The 15,762-nt window shown below is 39.6% G+C and overlaps 1 long non-coding RNA gene across 1 annotated transcript; it reads right to left on the bottom strand.

The window, feature by feature from the left end:
• Positions 1 to 548: 548 nt before the first annotated feature.
• LOC113965325 lies at positions 549 to 10,823 on the bottom strand. Its single transcript, XR_003533523.1, has 3 exons — positions 10,591 to 10,823; positions 10,021 to 10,078; positions 549 to 1,029 (listed from the first exon to the last, which is right to left on the bottom strand). It is a non-coding gene; the product is annotated as an uncharacterized LOC113965325 (long non-coding RNA).
• Between the last annotated feature and the right edge of the window lie 4,939 nt (positions 10,824 to 15,762).

Below are 15,762 nucleotides of genomic sequence, written 5' to 3'. Positions count from 1 at the left end.
AATCACCTTCTTCCCAAACATAACAGACAAATTTGAGTTAATACCAGTTCTGAATTTGGCCCCTTGTGGAACAGATTCAAATGTTCACATTTGTAATGGAAGCTGTCCGGCAAAGCACCCTTTGGGATAAATACTCAATTGTAGCAAGTAAATGTGACAGAACAGAAAATTCTGGGGTTTCTTCTTCTATGGACACTTATATGCATATGAATCTAGTGGAAAAATTGAGGTAGTGAGGACCACCTTAGGATGCAGCCTGGATTTTGCCCGCTATAGATTTATGAGAGAAGATAAAATATTTTTGTACAAAAAAGAGAGTGGTTGAACACACACAAAAATGTAAATTTTCACATAAATCAGCAAATCTACTCAAGAGCTGAGTGGGCTTGATCCTATACATCTCCAACCCTATTTGCCTTCAATGTAAGCTTAGCATTTACAATCAATATTTATAAATGGATCCATGCCAAGATGCCTGCACTAAAAAATGTAAGTGGATACTGTATTACAACATTTTGGTAAAAACAGATAAAGGAAAAGTAATGTACCAACTCTTCTGTCCATTTATTTTTGTTTGTTTCAGGGTAAGAAGCAGATACATGGCTTTCTTCAACCAAATCGCTACAAAAACCTGTATTACAGCAAAAAAGGTCGATGATATAAAACTATGTGCTTTCTTTTTTAAGTGTGTTGCTTTCACATGTTACCAACTATTGTACTAAACATTGTGTAAAATCCTAGGAAAGGATAGTCATTTATAGACATTCTTTTATTAGGTGTTTCTCATTGTATGAAGAGCCATCAGTGATCTGCCCCTCGCCTGCCTTTGACTTTGGATGAAAGTTGGCAACTGCTTAAGTATCAGCACGAGAGAGGATGAAGAAGGCAGCTGTCTGTTCCACTGATCCTCGGGAGAGCTCAGCAAGATGTGTCAAGACACTCAGGAGCCGTTCCAAATGTGGAAATCTCCCTTGCTCTCATCACACACAGCAAGCACGCAAGTACCACAATAGATGGGGAGTGATGAGGCTTTAAAAAAAAAAAAAGATGAAGAGGAGTAATATTGTTACAAATAGCAGCTGCATCCCCAGAGTACCACTGCAGCTCAGAGAACTGTTGTTCTGGGAATGGCTTTGCTATTAGTACTAAAAATTAAGCAGTCTCACTAGATGTGACTAACAGTTTTTAAACTGACAAAGTGTTTCATATACAGTAGCTCTGTTTCCCAATTCCATTTCCTCATTAACCAAGCCAGGAAAAAAATGACTGCACTAATTAGTTCTCTTTCAGCTTTTTTTTCTTCTAATTACACTGGCTCCCCTCCCCCTGCCTGCATATATCAAAAAATGTCACCAGCTTGGGGGAGAGATTTGTGCAAGCCCTGGCTAAAGGATCAGGACCAGAGCTGGAGCAAGCACTGATTCATTCCTTCTCCTACACAACAGGAACACCAGAGATGGAAACCTGTTCTGAACATCAGATCCAATGCAGTGGTTCAGCATCCCTAACCATTTGTACTGGTTTTGGCTTCAGTAGAGTTAATTTTCTTAATAGTAGATGGTATAGGGCTGTGTTTTGGATACGTGATGAAGACAGTGTTGATAACACAGGGATGTTTTAGCTAGCTGAGTGGAGCTTATACAGAGTTGAGGCCTTTTCTGCTTCTCACCCCAGCTCACTGGCGAGGAGGCTGTGGGTGCACAAGGGGCTGGGAGGGGACACAGCCAGGACAGCTGACCTCAACTGACCAAAGAGATGTTCTAGACCATATGGCATCATGCTCAGCAATAAAACTGGGCAAGTGTGAAGGTTGGTGGAGACTCCTGTTGTTCTGGGCACCTGTCAGTTTGTGGTGAGAATTTGTTCCCTTTTCCATCAATTCTGTTTCTGAACAGGGGGTGTGTTTGAGGTGGTTTTCTCATTCTTACCCTTACTATTCTCCCCCACATCCAACTTGGTGGGGGAGTGAGCAAGCAGTTGTGTGTTCCTTTGCTGTCTACTGTGGTTAAACCACACCACCATCTCAGGGCTTTGCTCCTTTGTGGTACCCTGCTTTCTCCCACAGACATGCTCTGCTGCTGCTGAGCATAACAGCCTCAGCAGTGGAAACTGACACAGGGAATACATTGGCACCTCCAGTAGCTCCTGTCTTCCTGCCCAGCTGCAGCAGCAGGTGTGCATGGGATGGTCACACATCAGCACATTTTTTGCACACAGACTCCAGGCTTGTTGAGGCTTTTGTTAACATCACGGTAAATAAGGATAATGCCCCTTCATCAGTGTTTTCCCCAGTCTTAACTTCCTTTCTTCTCCTCAACCACAAAAATGCCTGTTTTTCAGACGCTACTTTGTCACTAGTATTTTACAGGAGAAGAAAGAGAGATGGAAGAAATTGTTACTATTTTACAATTACCTTTACAATACAATAAGCATGTGCAAGGTGAAAGGCTGTGCAATGACTACAGTACAGTTGCAGCTGCTGCCTGCACCTCACATCCCCTGTACTCACACAGCCTGTTAGTTTGACTTTCAAAAAAATCCCACTTAAATAACTATGTACAAACCTACCTCCCTCATTTGCCAAGAAAAGAAAGCTCATTTGCTCTGCACAACACTGGATATCATTTAATTTAACCAACTTGAGAAGTTTGCTGCATTGCACTGACACCTGTGAGATGAACCAGTCATCTCTCACTAAAATATACACACAACGTGCACCTGCAAGTCCCCTTCTCTACTTTTTGGAACAAATGTATAGGACTAAAATATTGGCATCTTCCAGACTTTTTAGAAAGTCCTCAAATCCAAAAACTGAACTAATGAAATGATGCCTGGGTAGGAAGTTCTTTGGTGCTATTTCATTATTACTCTGATTCTTAAGAGGGACAACAGGAGTTCCAGCTTGCACTAATTGGGTAAATGATTTTAACAGGAGTGATGCCTGTACACTCAAAACTATTGCAAACTATTGTCACTGAGCCTAGCCAGGCACTGGATGGTTTGCTGTCTGTTTAATTGATTGAGCCACTTTTCAACTGGTACCTAAATAAGGAATAGTTCCACATGACATTATTATTATTATTTCTCTAAGTGTCCTTTTAATTCCTCTGCTTTACTGCCCTGTGAGTGCTCAGCCCTCCTCACCACTCAAAAAAATAAATGCCTGGAGAGCAAACAAGTTGCTGGATTTTGTGCTGACTGCCAGAGGATCCAAAGACCATGGCAGAAGTGCTCTCTGGCATCTTTATCTTCACATGAGGGCTTTTCATTCCTCCTCAGCATGCACAGGGGTGCACCCAACAACATTCCCCCTTCAAGAGCAGACACTCTGTCTCCGGTAGCTGCTGGGAAAGCACAGACAGCCCTGTTTAAGCCCCTGCCTCCAGTTCTGCCATCTTCCCTCGCCCTTGATCCTGCCTGCCGGGGCCTCTTGCCCCAGGAAAAGGAAGAGAAAAGGAGAAGGGTCACAAAGGACATGTTCAGGCAACAAGACAACCCTGCTAGCATGCCTCAGCCTGGGCTGAGCCTTCCTGCCTGTCCTAAGCCTGGGCAGTCACCAGTCATTCACTTTCACTTACAGTCACTGTACATGTCTTCTGCTGCCCTGCCTCCAGCCATGGTTAGCCAAGTTCTCAGTCTTTGGGCAAAAGATGTGACAGAATGCATTAGATTTCAATATAAAGGACTCTTGATGGAGTTTACTGTGAAACTTTAAAAAGTTTTTGGAGGAAAAGCTATGCAATCAAAAGAACCAACTTCTTATAACATTGAATATCTTCAATTTATCATTGGCCTTGGAAATATTTTTTAGATCTGAGCTTAAAAAATGTAGATCTTTCAAGAAAAATACGTTTTATTTTATTTTTTGTTTATATCTGAGTTTTATTTAAACAGGAACTTACATTAATGGTTTTGCTTTGAAATGCTAGGTAGCTCTCAGTTTAGAAGTGCAAAATAATTTAAAGAAGCATTGTTATATACATAACAATACAATATTTTAATAGTATTTAGTTCAATTCAACAGCAAAAATTAAATCTAAAATCCAAATGAGATGCATAAATCTGCAACTGCCACACTTTAAGCTCCAGGTCAGTATGCAGAATTCTGCGCAATCAGGAATATCTAAGACCAGAAAACAGAGCATTTTTCTCTTCAAGTTTTGATATCATAAGGAAAGCAAATGATTTAACAAATGTGCTAGATTTTGCTCTTCCTTGCACTGGTGAAAATCTAGAGTAACCTGAAATTAGTTTCATCATCCAGGAGTTTCAATGCAGCTGAAAGCAGAATGTTACCTTGTCTCACCACTGAGATCTTTTAGCATTTTTGTACTGGTCTGTTTTTCAAGCATGCATTTTTTTCCTTTTTGTTTACAAAAGAAATTTCAGTAACACAATTGTTGAACTTTCTTTGCCTATTACCACTATTGGTATGTGCACTCTACCAAAAGTAACAAGTTTAGACAAGGATAGAGGAGCAGAAGGATAATTTTGCTTTTCCCCACAAAAATAACAAAAATATTTAAGAACAAGAGAAGATTGCTGGGAACTAAAAACCTGACTTCCTCCCCTGTTGTGAGAACTACAAACCTCTCCAACTATGACTGAGAGGTCTAGGCCAGAGCCTGTAGTGATGACAAGTTAGTGAACAAGAAGGGAATGAGCTTATGAAGTACAAAAGTAATTCTCTGTAATGGTTTTGAGTCTAGGCCTTCCTTCCTGGCAACCAGGAAGGAAGGAAAGAAGTATTCCATCCTATTCCTTTACGTAATCAAACATATAAATAGACAGAGAAAGAAGCCTCTTCCTCTCTTCCCTTCCGGCGAGGTTTGGAGACAGCAGACTGCCGCAGCCAGTCTCGCTCATGTGGGGGAGCTGAGGCCTGGCCGGGCCTACGGGGCCTGTTGTTTCTGCCGATCTGGGGTCTGGTAGCGTGGCAGCGGCATTTGGTGTGACTGTGCTATCTCAAGGAAAGTATTAAGATTTTCTTTGGCTAGTTCTTTATTGAGTGTGTATACCTGGTTTTGGTTTTTTCTGGTTTGTCCCTTTTTCCCTTCCCCTTTTCTGTTTTTGGGTGTTGGGGGTTTCTGTCTTATATGTGTATAGTTTTTGTAATTGTATATAAATGTAATTTAAATGTAAATATATTTATATATTGCTTTAGCTTTCTCTTATTTCAGTTCTCTTGGTTTTTTTTTCTTTTCCCTTGGTTTTGAGGGGGGAGCTCTTGCGGTGGGGTTTGGAGACCTGGCAGGGAGCCAACTCTAAACCACCGCATTCTCACAGTGTATTTTTCAAGCTGTACACAGCACACTTAATAAATAGCTGATCCAAGTGAGAATGCTTCAGGAGATGTTGCCTTTCTAAGCACAAGAATGCCAGGTATCTTCACCATACCTCATGCTCCGTATTTGTTCAACATCATTACACCTTCAACATGAGATTTTCCTCTGTCCCACCAAGCACTCTCCTGAAATTATCTATATCCTTTACTTTACACCACTTGCCATTATCAGCAATCCAGACCCCAAAGTCCATCTATCAGCCTGTTGCTCAGGCTGTACCTCTGTCCATAGGTGTTTTCCATCCAGCCTATTTTTCCTAGACAAGACAGAGATGCAAGTTCAAGCAGCAAACACTGTTCAAACAGCAAGAATTTGCCTTGTCTGTGTCCATGTTTCCTGCTGGGTCAAGTAATGTTTGAGAGACTTCTGTAGTGTCTAGGCTACCCTAAAGCATGGTGATGACCAAAGAGACAGATTTGTGTACAGAAACAGATCCACAACCTCCTAATTTCCTTAGTGGTTTTTGATATTGACACTTTGTCGTACACTTAAGGTATTTTTAGCAAAGGAATAAATATAAATAATGTTCCTGCATAATTAAGTTCCCATTTTGGCTGCATTTAAGTTAGTTGTTGCAGTTGCATTCTACTTTCAACAAGTGAGCTGCTACCGTAAATTCTTTTGTTTGCTTGCCTATGGACTGGAATGAAAAACAATAGCTTAAAGAGATTAAATTCTGGTTTTGGTGACAGAATTCTGAAATAAGCCAAGATCAGAATGTAATCTGTGGATTGTTTTTTATTTTATTTAAATAACATCCGACTGCAATTTCACTCAACTCTATTGATGTAGAAAAGCCACCTTTTAAATGAGCAGTCAAATAGATTGCTCTCATATCAGCTTTATTTTATGAGAGAAATGGTGTAATAGTACCCAGCTGCTTTCTCTCATTACCTCTCTTTTACACATGACCCTTATCAGGACTAGTCATGTGCACCACAGCTACTGTCTAAAGCCTGTACCTGCTGTAACAGCTAATAAAAGACATCACTGCAGTCACTTGTTTGGTGTTCAGGCTCAGGAGACAAGAAATAGGTGAATTCTACATTGCTCTGGTTAGTGAAAGGCAGGATCTGTTAACTAGCACTTGTTCTGATTATACTGTGCTTAGCTTCATTCTTTTAACTCTTAGTCACTGACAACCTTCCAGTTATTAGTCTCTCAGGCAGCACTGTGCCACTTATTGAGCCATCTGTCCTCCCAGTTTTTCCCTTAAAATTTTCAGCCCATCACCATAGCGCATCTATCTCTCTGAGAAAATTTACTTCTCTCCAATCTACCTGTGAATTTTGTTAACAGTACCCATGGAAAAAATTATACAGCAGTAAACTTTGTAATCTTAAATAGTTCTTGATATGTACAAAAGCTTACAATACATCAGTCCCATCTGCACTGTGTAGACACCTAGAACACTCAACACTTACTTTCCAGCCAGACTATACCCTTTTTCATTCGTGGCTTACTCTCTTTCTTTCTCATCTCTGTAATGGTTCACTTCTGGTCTCCTATACATGGATTTTTTATAACTCTTGCAGATATAACCCTTGCACAGTGGCTAAGCTTGTTTCCCAAAATCACCCTAATCTGCAATTGAAACCTGGTCATTTTCATAGCAAAACTTAGACACTCAAAAATAGTTTCAAGTCCCCAGCTTCAGAAATAGAAAAAAAACCCCTGTAATGTTTGTTTTCTTCCACACTGCTACCTGAAAGTCTGCAAGTTTAAAATTACATTGAATTCACTTGTACTTAATGTCAAGCAAATACCTGTAAGATCTTCCCAGGTGCTGTCTGCAGAAAAAAAATCTGCAGAGTGTCATCATTTATTAAACTCTGTTTACTAATTCAGCAATAGTAGTGTTCAGATTCTTACTTCCTACATTGAAATAAGTGAATAGATTTACTCTCAGCTATACCACTTTAACTCAAATCACAAAGCCTGACTGAATATGTAGCATCTCAGGAGAATCTATAACACACAAAAAAACCCAGAAGATGAGCTGGCTTTCCTCCAAGAGGAAAGCTAAGTGCCAAAAGAACAGGCAATATTAGCAGTATTAACATGTTTATTGCTTTCCTATTATTATTATTATTATTATTAGCTCTGCCCAGAACATGCTGGGTATACCTAAGGAAAAGCTGCTACACAAAAATCAGTTCTCTCTGAGTCTGGATCTACCTCTTTTTCACTTTTAGAACCAATACTGCTAAAAGACACTTTGGGCTGCTATATTTGCTTGCATAAGATCCAAGGGAACATCTGCTAACTAAGGGTAACCCCAACATGGCAGAGCCTCCTTGTTTATAGACCCCCATAATCCTGTCTCGGGGAGAGGCCTGAAACTGAGTCTCCTGATCCTACACTTCTAACACTAACACCATCTCAGGTGAGGGCCACTTTCTGTGCTTTGCTAGGCAAAGCAAGGTGCCTAGACCCTACTGAAGGACCCAGGTACAGGTAATTCATCAGATGAATCATGAAGAATAGTGGAAAGGAGAAATGACTCACCGATGTTGGGATCTACAGAGCACTGCCAGCCCTCAAAGACTTTCATACACCATGAGGCGTCCATAGCCTTCATCACCCAACTCAGTTCCATGTATCAGAGATAATGAACTCTGGAGGACCTGAGCAATGCACTCAAACAATTGCACTAATCACTTTTCAATACAATTGCTTGAAGAGGAAAATCAACAGTTGTGTTTTACTCAAGGAGACATTAGAAGCAAAGAAGAACATGGAGTAAGACTAATTAGAAGCCAGACCGGTCCAACTATGCAGCAGAAGGGGCCGCATGTCTCTAGAGCACAGCCTCTGCTGACTACCCCAGCAAGTCACTCTAAACTTACTTAAAATCATGTGAGTAAAACCATTTAGTAATTTCATTTAATTATTTATAATAAAAAGTACTATTATATTCTATTCAAAAACTGTGTTCACAGCTTCTGAAAACATGCTGTTATTTCATCCTCACAGAGAAGTTTTACTCATAATGTAATAAAACGATCAGAGACTTTTGAAGACTCTGTAATGGTTTAAAAAAAGAAACTTCAAAATTATCTGAAGTTGAACTGGGATAATCTTTGGAATTAAAATTCCTAATTACGCCATTAGATAATTTAAGACCATTCAAGAAGACCTATTGTTACCTACTGTGCATACAGCATAAAAGTGGATTTCAGCTGAAAAGCAAAACCATCAAATTCAGATAGAAAAGGACTGCCCTGTGACAGGGGTACAGCCTTCCTCTACAGTGTGAGCCAAGGCAGAGAAAGGTTCCCCATACCAGTCTATAAATATGCTTTTAATCACAGACATCATGGTGGCAATAAGATTTGAGATGTTAAATTAGTCTGTCTGCCACCCAGCCCTTCTTTCCTCCCAGACATCCCTCAAGGAGTCTTAGTTAGACAACTCTGCAGGAAATCACAAAAGATGATCTAATCTTTCATGGCTATGTGACAATAATAACTTTCAGTCATTCAGAATATGGACTTGAACAGATCTGCAAACGAAGTCCTCTGTACTCCTTAAATTCTCTAAAGCACCTACACCCCCAACCTTTTTTAACAGGGTGTGTACTTTCACCACCTAAACTCAGTGTAGCAGCTATCATATTCAGTGGAAGGAAACAGGCTACTCAAGAGGGTGATTTCTGAGGAGTAACATCTGATTTACACCAGGTCACAGGAAGAAGCATTTAGACTTTAAATGCTATACTCCAAGCCTATGTTGTAACCATTCAACTAAAGCTCTTACAAAAGGTGACTTGTTACCCCGTGTTGTTGCTCAGTAAAGTCAGTGGGGAAATTCTGCATCTGTTAAAGGCAATAAAATTTCCCTGCAGCACAGACAGCCTTTTACTTGGTTAGCTGTGAAACGGTTCATGGTTAGAAAGTTTTCTAGCCTCAAAATCTGAAAACTAGGGTTCGGGACAGGCACAGAAGCCACATATCCATTACTACTGCAGATGATTCAATAAAACAGCAGGAGAACACATATTTGTAAATATTTTTCCAAATAATAATAGAAAATCCTTACGAGGGATTCCAAACCTTTTCATGCCTAAGTGGTATAAATATGAAGTAATTCCACTGGAATTCACAGTGCTCCAGGGCTGTAAAATCTGTATCAGTGATCAGAGACTCAAATTTATTCATTTTTTGGCATATCTACTAACTTTATGTATTTGACTAAACTGCTAGGTGTAATTTAACCAACAGAATAAGCATTATTTGAATTTGTAGACTAAATGATTGCATGTCCTGGGAAATATTTCTAGCAGGTGCACTTTCATCTAAAACAGATTTAGCTGGGGCATCGTTGCTAAGATTGTTGGCACCTGGCTCTTTATCGTATAACAATCTAGGAAGAGTTGTGGCAAAAGAACAAATCAGTTTTGGAGCAGACAATGTGCATTAGGCTCTGGGTAAGTGTAAACCCAACATATCCAGCTGCATTCTAGGCATTAAAGAGTTATATATACCCACTGGAAGTGTACCAGGGTTCTGGCAGAAGTTCAAGAATCTCTGAACTTATATAAGCCCCAGAAGATGCTTAATAACCAAAGTGGGGGGGAAAAAGGTTTAGCATATCAGCCATTTTTTGTTCTTATAAAACAAAGCTTTTTTTTAAGCAATGAAACTGAATTTTCACTATGAAAGCCCTAAATTACCTTTCAAAGACAAAACTTGCAGAAAACCCTCTCTGGAACAATCTCAGGAAGAAATGATCTAAAAGGCAAAACAGAAATTTAATGAATAACACAAAGAGAAAAATATATATGGATATAACATCAAATGTATTCAAGAAGGGACATAACCTCAAGAGTCATTCAGACTGTGAAACTTACAGCAGACAGAAGAGAATTAAATACAAGAGAATGCAATAATTAATTTGTGCATCCAGTAAGTTCACGGCTACTTTATTGGCATAAAGTCTCTGTTCACAGTACATCAACTGAAATGAACACATTCTGTGTGGAAAACTCACGACACTTGCAATACCTTCTTTATTTCACAGAAGTTAGAAAAGCTGATGCAGCACAGCTTCTGATATGAATTACTCTCTTTTGTCTTTGTATTATTCCACAGACTCAAGGGGCTTTGAAAGCAGAAGCAGCTCTTGCTGCTAAAATGGTAAATCTGCATAGTGGGCACTACATATCCGAGATAGAGACAGACTAATTTCACAAGATACATCCACAACTATACAAAGCCAAGCACTGTTTTGTAGCAGATCTCACCAATCTCTTACTCAAACATACTGTGGGCCTGGCAGTGGTCACCCGTAGGGACTCGTGGATTCAGCTCCTTTAAGTTCAAATTGTTCACTGTTTCTTTCTTCTGGATCTTTTAACTTTCTCCCCATTTCTTTTTTTGAGGCTTGTTTTAGCATTGCTTTTCCTCTCTCAGCTGTTACGTTACTTTCTCTGTCTTTCTGAGGACATTTTCCCCAGATTTCCTATTCTGTTCCCTGTGTCACCTATCAGCACATGCCAGAAGATATGCCTGACTTTGCAAGAGAGAAGCACTCAAGAATAAAGTTATAATGCTAACTGCAACCCATGTCAACTACCACCTGTTTGTCCCACCTTCTTTGAAGGCCCTCCTGTAATAAATCAGACCATTATCAGTACCAAGGACTGGCATGGCATGTGTCGGTGCCATTTAAGGCTTACTGAGTGATGCCCAGTAATGCAGCCAACACTTCTTGGTGGCCAAGACAAAGGCATTTAAGATTCCAGTAGCTGGAGGTGACCAGCCACACGAAACCCACACCATTGATATTCTTCTTTCTTCTAATTCATTCCAGTATCTGCCACTGTGATAAACAACTATCAAGGCCAGTCTGGCTGCTTTCATAGTATTTCTAATAGTTATTGAAAATTTGTATGTTGAATACTTTTTTTACATGAGGTACTTTCATATTAGTTGCATTTGGGACTATATTCTGATACCGGGTACAGTATTTAATGACTTATCAACTGGAAAACACAGGTGGTTTATACAAAAAAAAGGACAGCATCCAATAACTGCTACATTGGAGTCAGTAAGCACAGTTTGATTGGAATTGTTATTAATTAAATCGGATTCACATATTGTTCTGAAACACACATGTCCTTTTCACACACATCCTTTTCATACATAAGCTAATGCTGTTTTCTTATACTTCAACAGAGTGTTCTTAAAATGACACACCAGGCAATCACTTAACTGAAAACTTGATCCTGGATAAAAGTGAATAGTTTCCATCAAGTCTGTATTTGCCACTCTTTATCCACAGCTGAATCCAACACAGTCCTTGTGATCTCAGTGGGGAAGACTGTCTCCATCTCAACACATCTGCTGCAAGTGCTGTATGCAACCAAGAACAAGGGAGTTTGTTTTGTCGGGGGTTTTTTGCTGCAATACTTTCAACAACATTAGATCTTTTCATTTGTGGGTTTGTTTTGGTTTTTTTTCCAAACAGGCAACATATCTCCTATGAATCACTGTTCCAGCACTATGGCTTGGCTTTTGTTCAGTTAGGAGGACTTAGAGATCTTGTACAACACTGTAGGGTCTCTGGCATTCATGCTACTGACTTGCCTGAGTTCCCTGTTTCCTGCTCCTCTCAGTGCCATGGCCAGCAAGTAGGATCAAACAGATTCCATATATGAAGCAGCTGTGAAGCCAAGTCAACTATCCTGTGTCTAGGGTAGAAAGAAAAGATATGTCATGTAGCCTGAATGTTAAATAATGAATAAGTTCAAGCAACTTTTTTGATTTTACTTTCATATTTCCAGTATCTTTTCATGGAGCTTTCAGACCTTGACCAATGTGTGCCACTCTTTATCTGTCTTTTATTTAAATATGTGCTGGATTCTGACTGCTTTGTCAGAGCGTCTTTCCAACTGGGGACTGTTACCTCTCCCGCTAAACTTCTCACAGATGTGTAAGTTTAGTCATGTGCATTGTATACTCAGTGCTATACATCTACCAGCAACTAAAGGAAACCCTGAAACCACAAATATGAAAGTACTTTTGCTCAAACAAGGTCAGAGATGCTGTGAGGTTTATCATTTTCTCTGTTCCCATCAGGCTAAATTTTCATTTTTCTGCAAAATGAGAGTCAGCTTCATGATCTTTTCATGCATTTGAATTTGAAAAATAGAACATTTTTTTCTGGTCTGTCTTCTCCATTTTAGATTTAGCTGGTGGGGCTGGCCGAGTTGACATTTCTAAGCCTCATCTCCTGAAGTCTCAGCATGTGTTTTTTAACTTTGGTTCTCTGTTACTCAGTCTCCAATATTTCATTTTACCAGGTGCAACACGCATGTTACTTTATCCATCTTTTGAACATTTGCTTCTAATGTATGCCTGGCTACCTGGTGGTGTGTAGCTGACACTGTCTTTAACATGCCTTGAATCCATCTGTCTGTTGGACCATATGTTTGTAATTTATTTGGCAGCCACACTTCTAATCACAAATGGAGCATCCTCAAGTCTCTCCTATTCCAGGAGACGCGGTAGTTCCTCATTCCAGCATTAGGATTATTGGGAGGTTCATTTCTCAGGCTTTCCCTTGACACTTTACAACTTCTTTCAGAGCCATCTTCAGCATTCAGCAGTTCTCCCTGGGGATGTCCAGCAATGCAAAGCCTTTATGTAAATCCTAATGCCAGACACAATCATTTATAATTTTTCTGTGACATACAGGCCCAAGTCATAGCCAGATTCTGTCAGAGAAACATCTGTCCTATCAGTGTCTGAGCAGCTGTGCTGGCTCTCTTCCTGTGAGTTGGAAATACTTCAGTCAATTGGTGAAACTCTTATAAGTTTAGGATAAGAAGGGTCCATTTCACAACCTACTTCATAGTCTAGACAATCTCTAGTGAGTTTACTACTTCTGTATGTGACTGGTGGTCATATAAGTTATGTTCCTAACACACACCTCTACATCTTCTCTAATCTTAGACCATTGTGCACCACTCTTTAATCTTGTCAAGACTTTTTTTATTCCTGAATTTCTCCAATGCTATCAACCTGATTTGTGTGTGTTCAGTTTTTATCTAAGTCCATAGACTTGTAACACTGTACCAACTTTCCATCTCAAATTTTCCTCTTCTTCCACTAAATCAGAAAGGATTAGATCTGGTGCTTGCAATACTATCTTACTATCTTGTCTAAACTCTCTGTCCTTCTTACCTGAGATGGTGGAGAAAGCCATCTTTTAAAGACTTAAAGCCTTCCATGCTGAAGCTAAAGGAGGTGTACTCTCTGCTGATTGCATGTTCCTTTCCTCCAGATCAAGAGCCAGTTCCTCACCGCACAGTCTGAAACAGGATCCTAGCAGTGGCTGATCCACCAAGGTGTCTTAATGCTGCCACCTGTCAGCTTGAGCATAAAGTGACCACAACTTTCCCTGGATCATTTTGCTAGTACTTACTTTTTCCATCGCATACCCCACATGAGCTATTCCCCCTCCATTGTAATGGAGGCCCACCGACAAACCAACCAACATACCCTCTAGTTTTTTAGCTCTGTTACTTTAACAGCATCATCCAAAAAGAGTGGTTTCTGTGGGTTTGGTTTAGGCAGAAAGCCCTCATGACCTTCAACTGCTTTTGCTTCATCTATTACCAAATCAAAGACAGAGACAGAGATGGAGACAGATTCTGACCTCTTCTTTCCACCCCTTTGTTCAGCTGAGGAAGTGGCCACTTCGTTAGCCCAGGGTTTGACACATGACTCTTATCAGCCTTTCCTGACAGCAGATGCATCACCAGGTGTGTCACAAGTATGCCTCCTGACATGTCATAGTGAATGAGTGGGAGGAATATACATTTGAAACATGAATTCCTAACTTCCAGTTATTTTCAATCTATTTTGCGGTAATGTATGAGGAGATAACTATTCCTATTTCAAAACAAAGTTATCTTGGCACTTGCACCTTCCTTACTTTCAGAGGAGGAAACTATGATCCTTCAGACCTCTATCCCTCTGTGGAAGCTTATCTTTCTCACTTCACTTAACCTTCAAGCCCACCCAGAAATGCCAAATCTGATGCCGAAGTGATAAATGTGTGTAGTGGACAGACAACAGCTGAGATTAAAAAGTCCATCTTCTAACAGACAAGCTTTACTGCAACATATACAACTATGCAGACCTAAGCAGTAATATGTAACCTCTGTTAATAAACTCTCACCAGTCTGTTGGCCAGATGTCCTGGGAGTCTTGAGAATCCGGAGATGGTCTACAGCAGAGATCATGCACATTCACTCCTTTAAGTTCAAAGCATTCACAAGTTCAAAGCATTCACAAGTTCTCTGTTCTGGTCACCTTTTACAATTTTTTTCTAGTGCATTGTTTAAAGCTGGTAATGCCTCTGCTTACCTCAGCAGAGTCACTTTTCCTCCCTCAGTGGCTGCATTCCTTTCTTTATCTTTCTAAGGAGGCTTTTTTTGGCTTTCCTTATCTTCTGTTTTCTTATGGAGTCTAAGATAATGCAATGGCAACAGCTATTCTTCTTCCTTAAGAAAGGGGGAGGAATGTTCAATCATAAATTAATTATGTTAGCTGTTGCTTGTGCTGGCTACTCTTTACTTCTTCAGTACTTCAATAGATATCAATACCTTTTAAAATCTAAGCAAATTGTGGCTATGAATTCTGTTTATCTGTTTTTCTGTTGAAGTATTTAAAATATTTTTGTTCTACAGATGCAAGATTTTCCTTTATATAACCATCATTCATGTTCTGTCATATCATGTCATCTGGATGCTTTATACTATTTCTATCTAGCATTTCATCCAGTTCAACTATTATAAGTTTTATTGATTTTTTCTAGGATCATCCCCAAATTTGCTACTTTTCTGTTTCCTTGTGTGGTGGCTTTAATCAGTGGTAGTTTCAATCCAAGTTGTGTCAATGCTGGAAGTTTTAACCAATATCCTCATTACTGGGTATCTTTGCATTTCCTAGATGTTCTTTCACAGAGTCCTGGAGGTATTTTACCTCTTTCTTTGAAAAATTGTTCCTTGGCATAATTCCATCTTTATCTGACACAAGTAAACTCAATGTAGTGAACATCCTGACACCTTCTGAAGTGGGGACCTATATAAAGAAATTATTCAGGTTTTTGATAGCTTGTGCATCTGTCATAACCATTTGTTTAATTCTTCGAAAGCTGGAAAAAAGATGACTCCCTTTATAGGTTTGCTGTTCCTAACATACTTAAAAGTTTCTTGTTTGTGCTAAAGCCACTGCAGAGTGATTCACTATATCCCATTTAATGAGGGGAAAAAATGAGTCTTTAATTAGTATGTACTCCAGACAACACAATGAAACAATTCAAATATGTAAACATATGTTTAAAAACATGGAAAAAAGAACATGACTAGGAACAGTCGGCATGGATTTACCACAGGCAAATTCTG

This window comes from Neopelma chrysocephalum, unplaced genomic scaffold, assembly GCF_003984885.1.
Source record: "Neopelma chrysocephalum unplaced genomic scaffold, ASM398488v2 Primary Assembly neopelma1_22, whole genome shotgun sequence".
NCBI lineage: Eukaryota > Metazoa > Chordata > Aves > Passeriformes > Pipridae > Neopelma > Neopelma chrysocephalum.
The sequence above is the reverse complement of the archived record's forward strand: the minus strand, read 5'-3'. Positions and strand labels throughout refer to the sequence as shown.